The sequence below is a fragment of the Hakea prostrata genome, chromosome 7 (genome assembly GCF_041222555.1).
Source record: "Hakea prostrata isolate BN-2017 chromosome 7, UWA_Hpros_2, whole genome shotgun sequence".
Classification (NCBI taxonomy): domain Eukaryota; kingdom Viridiplantae; phylum Streptophyta; class Magnoliopsida; order Proteales; family Proteaceae; genus Hakea; species Hakea prostrata.
This window is the reverse complement of record NC_142606.1, coordinates 53,534,662-53,543,935: the sequence shown is the minus strand read 5'-3', so window position 1 is coordinate 53,543,935 and position 9,274 is coordinate 53,534,662. Positions and strand designations below refer to the sequence as shown.

The following is a 9,274-nucleotide window of genomic DNA, read 5'->3' as shown; positions in this document are numbered from 1 at the left end:
TTTACGGTTATTCCATCTCAAGTAGATTAAAAAGAGAGTTAAAATATCCAAGGGGGTAATCACAAAGACGAGGGAAAAAGGGTTAAATACTAATTTAACGGACAAAGAGAGTAAAGAATAAAGGATTAATTCAATACCTCACGCCAGAGAGTTAGAGAAGGAAAGAACTGATCTTCCAAGTCACTGCCAGCACTCTAGAGACTCTTTCGGATCTTCCCCGCAGCCGTCTAACCTCCCAAATAAGCAACCACGAATAAAGTATTCGTTAATTAGACGAAGGTTGCCTTTTATAGAAGTCAGGGGGCAAAATAGGGCAAAATCCCCGAAAACAGACCGGGCGGTCGCTTGGTTTGATCGACCGCCACTAGTAATCGCCCCCATGTAATTTGCCATACAAGGGTGCTTTTGCTAGGGGGTTGATACCCAAGGCCAACCTAGCCCTAAAGAAGAGATGGGGGGAGATCTTGCCTACATTCCGGACATCTCTGAACAACACCTGACTTCCAGAATTCCAAAATCCAACCAAGGCAGGCTCTTCAGATAAAGGATCCAAATCCATGGGTCCAGGGTATGGATCATGGGCTTCAATCTGGACACTCCACAAGTTCACCCATACTAGACCTTCGGGTTCTCGGACCTGAAATACGGATCTCGTGTTAGAAATATGGGGGTTGCTACAGGCATCCCTCGGGACATTCCATGGCTGGGGTTTAGTTTACCGCTCTCTCACATCACCATTGGTCTAAGTACTGGCGCATGTCAAGGTCAAAGCCTAGCCAAATGCAAGTCTCCTACTTAGTCACATCAACTCAGCTCCAGATACGTCCATTCCTTGCCCCTAGCGATCCTTTCCGGTATCCTTCACACTAGAGTCCTCATAGTCCTTGACTACGGACTCATCAACCCTTTCGGTTATCCACATATGGTAAACAGGAAGCTCTCACGTCCTCTCACGGGTTGGTTACCGGTCTTGAGCGCCCGTGAGCCCAAGTCTATCCATATGCAACTCTAACAATAAATGGCCCTCACAATGTGATTCATGTCCTCTCACGGGTTGGTTACCGGTCTTGAGCGCCCATGAATCCCCATTGCTACCACGGGTCGTTCTGTCTCAATACCCCTCTGATTAGGGTCTGACATAACGGGACATCCTAGCCAAACACTACTAGACAGCCCTAGATATGTCAACCAACAGTTTAGGAAGGTGTCCAAAGGGCATCTCTAGAAACATCCCATAATATTTCCGTAGGAGTCCAAGGACAAAAGTGTCAAAAGGACACCTCCCCTTTCCAAACCATACCTAATCATTCACAACCATAAATCATTCATATCACAAATATAGTAACTTCTTTTATGGAAAGAAATCAATAACAACATCCAACTTGTATATAAATGGTAAGTAAATCATACATGAGCTAATTAGCATAAACAAGTAATGCTACTGTAATCAAAGTAGTTGCATCAGTATTCAACCAATATAAGAATCTATTTATAGAAGTAAATCAAAGAAATTCAAATATGGAAACTAAATCATGCAATCTATGTAATTAAGGAAATAACTATCCTTACCTTAATTACTTTGCGAAGGATCTTGGAAATCAAGTAAGATCTTGTCTAAACTTGCAAAGAAAGTCCTAAACAAGTATATATATAACATATTAGGAAAGATACCTAGAAGGAAAGAGATCAAATCATCCAAAGCAGACCAAATATGAGGTTGTTGTCCTCATTGGTTGATTGATTGGTCTACTACCTCAGTCGACCAAACAGTCGACCAACAGAGACATAGTGACTTACAAAATCAGAGATTTCTGATTACAAATCCGAATTTGATGATTCAAAAGGGCACCAAACAAGAGGGAATATGCAAGGATAGTATGTTGGTATATAGAGGACTTCAAAACTCTAATAATATCAAGTCTTCAAGTTACAAATTAGGAAACAAAAACTTACCATTTAGATCAATCAAGGTTCTTGAAGAAATCATAGCAAAATCATGGACGAGAAACTATGGGGTGATGGATTACTAATCTGATAAAGAATTCATGAAAAGCATGCATAGATCTTCTAGAAAAATAGATCTAAGAACGAAGAACATCAATCTAAAAAATGAAAAAGGATGAATACATGGTTTCCTTAAAAAACGAGTGATGATCTTGATGAAGATCATCCATCAAGCTTTAGATCCTTAGGAAAAGAGAGGGAATGAGTAGAGTGATGGTTGCAACAGAGATGCAACATCATCTCTACTGTCCTCAAACAGAAAAGGAAAGAAAAACAATGGAGAACCAAAGATGAAGCATAGAAGAGGATGATCACATACCTTTTTGTGTAAATGCAAGAGATTTGACGAAGATCCGTCAAGAAAATCACCAAGGATGCAAAGGAGATGACTTGAGAAGGGCTCTGGTTCGTTCCAAAGAGTTTGGAGGCACAAAAGACGAATTAGATTTGAGGTTGGACTTAAATAGAGAAGCCAAGACCTAATTCAACAAAACAGGACCCATTGGTTGATTGATTGGTCGACTGGCCCAGTCAACGAAGCAATCGACCAAGCAGAACAACAAATCCGAAACAGGGAAATGAAGGTTCAGATCAAATCCAAACATGAAGGGTTTTTGCACACACACCAAGTGGCTTACCTAGTAGATAGAAATGCTTTCGAACCAAGTCAGAGAGTACTCCAAGTCCATCAACTAATTCTTTCTTCATCAGGGTGCAGTTTCCATAAATGGAACACTATCATCAACACTCATGGATTCTAAGCCAAACACCAAATCTTCCACTGAGATGGCCCATAGTTGACTTCTTGCCTTACTTCGAGTTGTCGGACTTATAAAAAATAGGGTTTCCGGGTCAAGGTTAGGGCTGGGTTTCACAGGATAGAAATGGTATAATTCTTATTTACATAGAACATTCTCTCATTATTCTCAAAACAAGTGGAGGGGATTTCTTTGATGAAAGTATATGGTGTAATTGAGTATGTTGTTCTTTACTAGAATTACTAGAAGTAAATATGGAAAATATGAAAGAAGAATTAAAAAAAAGTTATTCTTAATAAATCATGTATATTTGATAAAAATTAGGGTAAAAAATGTCAGAAGTGGGATTTGAACCCACGCCTTCTCACGAAGACCAGAACTTGAGTCTGGCGCCTTAGACCACTCGGCCATCCTGACTAATTGATTCGTTTATAATAAATTTTTGAAGAGGTTTTTAAGTTGCACGTTTTACAATGATGTAATGGCACTCGACAACATCACACAAATTTCACCATCCACATATTGTTGGGGCAGAAAGCTTTCATAACTCCTCATGACACCCGGTCCGTTTCCTTGGACATCCATGAGCCCAACCCGGCAATGTGATCTCCCGAACCGTCCAACGAAGTGAATGTGGGGAGTTGAAAATTGTGTGGAAACTCATACCCAGCAATGGCCTCCATGAACGGAGTTTTTCTTATAAATAGATGTCATCGGTCCTTCTCCCGAGGGAGAGCTGTCCCAATCTTTGATTTATATCGGCTAGCTCACGACTGATATGGAAGGATCGTCTATTGTTAGCCCGAATGGTATCTCGACCCGAACGTCTGGATGTTGGGGAGTGAGTGCGAACTCCTTTCGCCAATCTCGTTATGGATTTCGTTCGGTTAGCTTGCGGCCTGTCGTGCCGATCGTCTCTCCTGGGTAGTTCCCTAGTTCTCAAATCTCGAGCTCACCTTCGGGGATCCTTCTAAACGTTTGGGCCAAAATTCGGCCTTCGGCCGGTTGTCCTGTCTCCTTTGTTGGAGGGAGCTAGTGCGAGAGGTATATGCCCATTTGCTTCTCCCGCACGTCTTCTGGCCTCCAACTGATCAGGAGCCTGAGGAGCGACTACTTGCTTAATCAATGTACGGAGCATCTGCTGCATCTCTAAGAACTGAACCTGCATTTGATCTAGTTGTTGTTGAAGAGGATTCGGATGGTTTTCGTGTTTGTTGCCATCCACTCCATCTTGTTGAACTTCTTGGGCTCGACTTCGTTTAGGAATATCCAATGGATTATTCCTATCAGGAGGGCGGAGATTCAATTCTCGTTGAGCCGCCGTGGCTGCTACTGCTGATCTAGTGACCATGACTTCTTGAAACATTTCCCATAGACGGCGCCAAATGATGCATCCAAAAATTGTTAAGGCTTCGGATCTGTGAAGATAATCTGCAAAACAGGGTTAGACGTGGCCCGACCGCTGGGGGAGGCCACCTTCGAAGCTTAAGTTAGTCGCTGAACTAATCACAATGCTTTGGCTTAATGCAGAGTCTAAAAATGAATACGAATAGTTGGGAAACGATTCAGATACCTCTGGGGTGAGTAGATCACTTGTTTATATAGATTTTACCTCCAATTCTCAACCGTTGAGTGGATTCTCGATCTCTTTAGAGGATCGTCCGATCATGGGGTTTTGCCCTAGATATTCGGGGTGCATGTAGTTACCAATCTTAGTACGATTCCCTCTCTGTCTTGACAATAGTTGCTTCCTACAAGTTAGCTTCGTCAACCGCAAGATTCGGGTGGTCATTCGTGACTAGCAGCTAAAGTGCGGCGCCCTCTCGATTGCTTAGATTAGGTTAAGGTGGGTCTCGATCGTGGTCTAACAAGGGCGAAGGCTGTGAACCCAGTTCAATGGGTTCGGTGAAATTTTCCTCGTATCAGGTAGTTTGGGGTTTTAGAAAAGGGATAATTACTGTTGCCCCCTTGTACTCTGATTTTATTACTACTTTATCCCCTCTACTTTTTAAAATTGCTAATCCAACCTTTAACTTTGTCTAAAATTACTAATGCCCCCTTCCATTAAGCTTAGTTAGTTTAATGATGATGTGGCATCTATATATTTTTTCAAAAACCCAAAAATAACCTTACAATTATCTCTTTACTTAGTTACTCTTTTGCAAGTTATAATATTATCCTTAACTAATTTTTCTTTTCTAAAAAAAAACTACCGAATAAAGAAAGACTTGATTTTTCTTCTCTAAAAAGAATTCACCGAATAAAGGAAATATGTAATTAAATAAAACTTAAAATAGAAAATAAAATATTAGGAAATATCAAATGTAATTCAAAGTTGAAAATTGAAAATCTCCTAATATATGCTAACCATTGTACAAAGTGTGTGGTCCCACCAAAGCCAAAATTTATTGTAAAATATAAGATTTTAAGGATATAATTGACATTCAATATAGTTTCTAAAAATGAGGGTAATGTTATATTTTTTAACTTCTTAATTTTAATGAAGGGCAAAATAGACATTACATATTTGATGTTAAAAACCACTTAACACCGTTAGAAGTGAGGGGGGCAACAGTAACTTCATAAAAAAAGAGGTTTGATTAATAATAAAACCAAAGTACAAGAAGTTAAATTTAACCGAAAAAGTTAACAGAAAAGAGGTGTTTGATATATTTGGTAGGTAAGTGATATTATTTGACTAAAAGGGGGTGTAAGTGCCATTTATCCAACTAAGAGGGGACGTAAGTGATATTTACCCAACTTTTATAGATGAATGAAATTCCGAATTGTATTAAAATGGTAAGAAAATAAACCTAACCGAAACTCAAATCGGTCCAAACCAAACCGTGTTGACTTCCCTGCTGAATAGTGAATAGCCGTGGAACCCAATTCTTGGCTATGCGGCCGTTTGCGATGAGTTGAAAAGAAAAGGGTATTTTGGTAAATGCACTGAATCCGGAAGAGCGAAGTTAAACCCTAACCCTACGTTGTGATGTTTATAAATACTCAATTCGATTAACCTATTTGCAGAGTTAGTTTTCGTAGCCGGTGAAGATTCTTCCTTGGAACGCCTCTTTCTTCCTCTTCTCCTTCTTCTTCCCTTCCAATGGCGGAAGTGGTGGAAGCAGGTTGGTTATTCTGCGAAAGCCATGGTATGTTCTTTTCATGTTGTGTTTTCTTTTCTCTGGTAATGAGAAGCAGGGATTGTGTGTATCGGCGATGTGCAAAACCATGCACTTCTTAGCCGGAAGAGTTCCCTGCAAAATCAAATTTCGGCGAGGGTGGGCAGTTGTATATCATTATTTTCTGTTGATATTTCAACAATCATCATCTCCACATTTTCTGCTATATTGGTTAATCTTTCCTCTTTAAGTCTAGGGTTTTTCCATTGTTATTATGAATCTGTGATTCTAATATTGCAGAAGCCTAATATTGCAATTCTTTGTTGCAATTACAAGAGGCAGCTAGGAATCTATCATTAGGCAATATTGATATCTTCCTTTAGCTCTGATGATCCTTTTTCTTTCTAATTGAAGGTAAAAATAGGATTTTTCGGTGACAAGGTAGAGACATTTTTCTATTCTCTTCTCAGTTTTCTCTTTAGATGTGTTATCTTTTCTTCTTCGTTTAATTGTTTAATTTTAAATTTTCTGGGAATGGAACGGACCGATTGGTATATGATGTTGAGTGATGAAATAAATCAGACGGATTCCCACTGATTATTCAGTGATTACACAACCAGCTACTTCTGACTCATCATCCAATCTTTTCCTTTCCGTTACCTGACCAAGAACAAAATTTTATCTTGTAGAAAATCTGGTTTAGTTTTCTTTCTTAACCGAGTGATTGGTATATGATGTTGAGTGATGAAATAAATCAGACGGATTCCCACTGATTATTCAGTGATTACACAACCAGCTACTTCTGACTCATCATCCAATCTTTTCCCTTCCGTTACCTTGCCAAGAACAAAATTTTATTTTATAGAAAATCTGGTTTAGTTTTCTTCTTGACTGAGTGAAATTTGCTAATTGAGACGGGGATGCTCCAGAGAGCTGGTGATGAAAGGATAAATATTTGCTACTCTTGATGGGGTTTGCAAACCTCGCTGATGATTTTTATCCACCAAGATCTCTGAGGCTCTTTTGCATCCCTTAATTTCTTTTTCCTGTTTAACATATAATGGATTTTATTTTTTTTATTTTTTAATTTTTTATTGTCGATGGTCAGCAACATTGATGCATATTTTGTGAATTTTTCTTTTTTTTTTTTTTTTCGTTTTTAACAAATTTGCCCCAGATTCTTGATTAGCTTCAATTATGCTTAGGTTAACAAAAATAGCCATTCATTATTTCAGAGAAATAACATGTTTTTGGTTTGGGTCTACGATATTAGCCAAGACAGTTGTTATTATTCTTTTTTGACAGTTTTGCCCATTTTCCTTTCTTGTGATGGGTTTTGCTCTTCTTCTTCTTCCCACGAAAACAGGGCTGTTACCCCTAACCCTCTTCAGGCCCTTTACGGTGAAACACTGGCAAAAACGAGTACAGAAGGTGATGAGGGTTGGGAGTCGCAGTTCCAATTTTGGAAAGAGGAAACCTGTGAGAGCAGAAAGAAGAGCAAAACCCATAATGTTTTGTTTTCGTTGATTGAGAAAATGAGTTGTTATTTTTGTTTATACAAATGTAATTGTAGCATGTTGCTGGGTTTTCTTGTTAATATATATTGATTGGGTTTTTCGTTTATTGTTTTTTTCCCTCTTCTAAGTAATAATAATTCAGACCCCCAAATGAGTTGTTATTTTTGTTAATACAAATGTAATTCTGGATCTTTTATATTGGTGTTTTGCTTATTATTATGTGCTTTTTTTTCTCTATATGTTGCCAATGATGATACGATCTATCTTATTGAGGTGCAGTGGAACTGAGACCCTGTTTGCCAGGGAGAACCTCCTTGGGGAAGCTGTACTTCACATGATATTAGCGGATCTAACTGAGGTCAAAAAGGGCATATTTAATGTTGAAATAATTCCTTTTGAGGAGGGTCGTATAATCAATTTGTTCCCACATTTTTTAAGCCTATTGGTTATTCTATATTTTTCTTAATTAGCTACATCGTGACTGTTCGGTTGGTTGAAGAGTTTAAGTCGGTTTAAAAAGGGGTATAAATTTCCATAAAATTTCCAAATTTGGGTTTTTTTTGTTTATTTGATTGGGATAATGGGTAGTTTCATAATATAAGATTTTTATTATCCCATCTCTTATAAGGGTCTTAACTTTTAATTGTGGTGGAGGTTATAATGGATTTTATATTTTCAATTCTTCTATAAAACCTCTTCATTCCATTTTGTATAAAAGTTGGATATGTGAATTTTTATTATTTCTTTCTCATTCTCACAAAGCCACATTTCTTTCTCATTCTCACAAAGCCACATTAAAAGTTTTTTTTTTTTTTTTCAAATGAAATGGGAGAGGAGTCGGTTTACCAACATCTTACACCATCTCCTCTCATGCACATGAGATGGTGGGATCCACATTCATCTTGACTGTATGAGACGAGACAATGTGATAAATACTGTCGACAGCTAGAAAAAAGTTTTATTTTGCGTAAACAATCAAAGTTTCATTAATTAAAGAGTTTTGTACGTTCATTTTTTCACCACATTTAATCAATTAAACTTGAGATTTTCATTGGGAACAGTCTGCCTTTTTTTTTTTTGGGCATTTCATATTTTCCTTTACGAGGATGAAGATAAATTATGACACCGTACATTTTTTTTGTCGGATGTACATGTTGTTTCCATTCGTAATTTAATTATTTTTTACCATACGTAATGAACATATTTATGTGTGAAATTTGGGTTATAAGTTATTGTAAATTTTAGGATTTTTTAAGATTTAAGAGGACGCTCAAGGGCTATAAATATAATTATGGGTTAATTTTAAATTATTTTAGAAATAAAGAAGAATATGGAGAGAAAAAAAGTCTTTGCATGTTTTAATATTTTATTATTTATTTGAGACTTTTTGAAAAGAGGAAAAATAATATAATAATCATATTAAGAGAAAAAAAAAGAAGAAAAAAATCCTATTTTGAGCGTCTATGTTTAGTTTTGATTAAGTTTTTTAATCGAATGGTCATCTGGTGTTTGTTGGGGCTGAATTTTGGAGGAGAGTTTCACGATTTTTTGATCATCAAATTTAATAGTGGAATTGTGCATTTGATCTCTTTAAATTAGTTCGATTAGTATGTCAAAATTTTTTTTGGTTGAGTCAGGTAGGAATTCCGAGTTTGATTCAAACTCAATCACCAATCATACGTCTTATGATCTAGTAAATTAATCTATAAATAGAGAACGTACTCTAATGAAGGAAAATATTTTTGGAGCTTGAGAATAACATACTTACTTTTCTCTTTAATTTATTTAAACTTTCTTTTAATTTTCTTTGATTGTTTTGTGGGATTTTAGTTTTTTGATTGAATGTTTAGGTTAAAATTTTCTTTGTAATGCA

The 9,274-nt window shown here is 37.2% G+C and overlaps 6 non-coding genes across 6 annotated transcripts; 5 read left to right on the top strand and 1 right to left on the bottom strand.

The window, feature by feature from the left end:
* Window positions 1-3,095: 3,095 nt before the first annotated feature.
* Window positions 3,096-3,179, bottom strand: TRNAL-CAA (transfer RNA leucine (anticodon CAA)). Its single transcript has one exon. It is a non-coding gene; the product is annotated as a tRNA-Leu (tRNA).
* A 2,777-nt stretch (window positions 3,180-5,956) lies between these two features.
* LOC149011378 (small nucleolar RNA snoR135) lies at window positions 5,957-6,103 on the top strand. The gene has a single exon (XR_016174913.1). It is a non-coding gene; the product is annotated as a small nucleolar RNA snoR135 (small nucleolar RNA).
* A 342-nt stretch (window positions 6,104-6,445) lies between these two features.
* On the top strand, window positions 6,446-6,519 carry LOC149011377 (small nucleolar RNA R12). The gene has a single exon (XR_016174897.1). It is a non-coding gene; the product is annotated as a small nucleolar RNA R12 (small nucleolar RNA).
* A 102-nt stretch (window positions 6,520-6,621) lies between these two features.
* On the top strand, window positions 6,622-6,695 carry LOC149011376 (small nucleolar RNA R12). The gene has a single exon (XR_016174827.1). It is a non-coding gene; the product is annotated as a small nucleolar RNA R12 (small nucleolar RNA).
* Window positions 6,696-6,815: 120 nt separating this feature from the next.
* LOC149011375 (small nucleolar RNA SNORD24) lies at window positions 6,816-6,904 on the top strand. The gene has a single exon (XR_016174832.1). It is a non-coding gene; the product is annotated as a small nucleolar RNA SNORD24 (small nucleolar RNA).
* A 740-nt stretch (window positions 6,905-7,644) lies between these two features.
* On the top strand, window positions 7,645-7,761 carry LOC149011374 (small nucleolar RNA Z278). The gene has a single exon (XR_016174898.1). It is a non-coding gene; the product is annotated as a small nucleolar RNA Z278 (small nucleolar RNA).
* The last annotated feature ends 1,513 nt before the right edge of the window (window positions 7,762-9,274 follow it).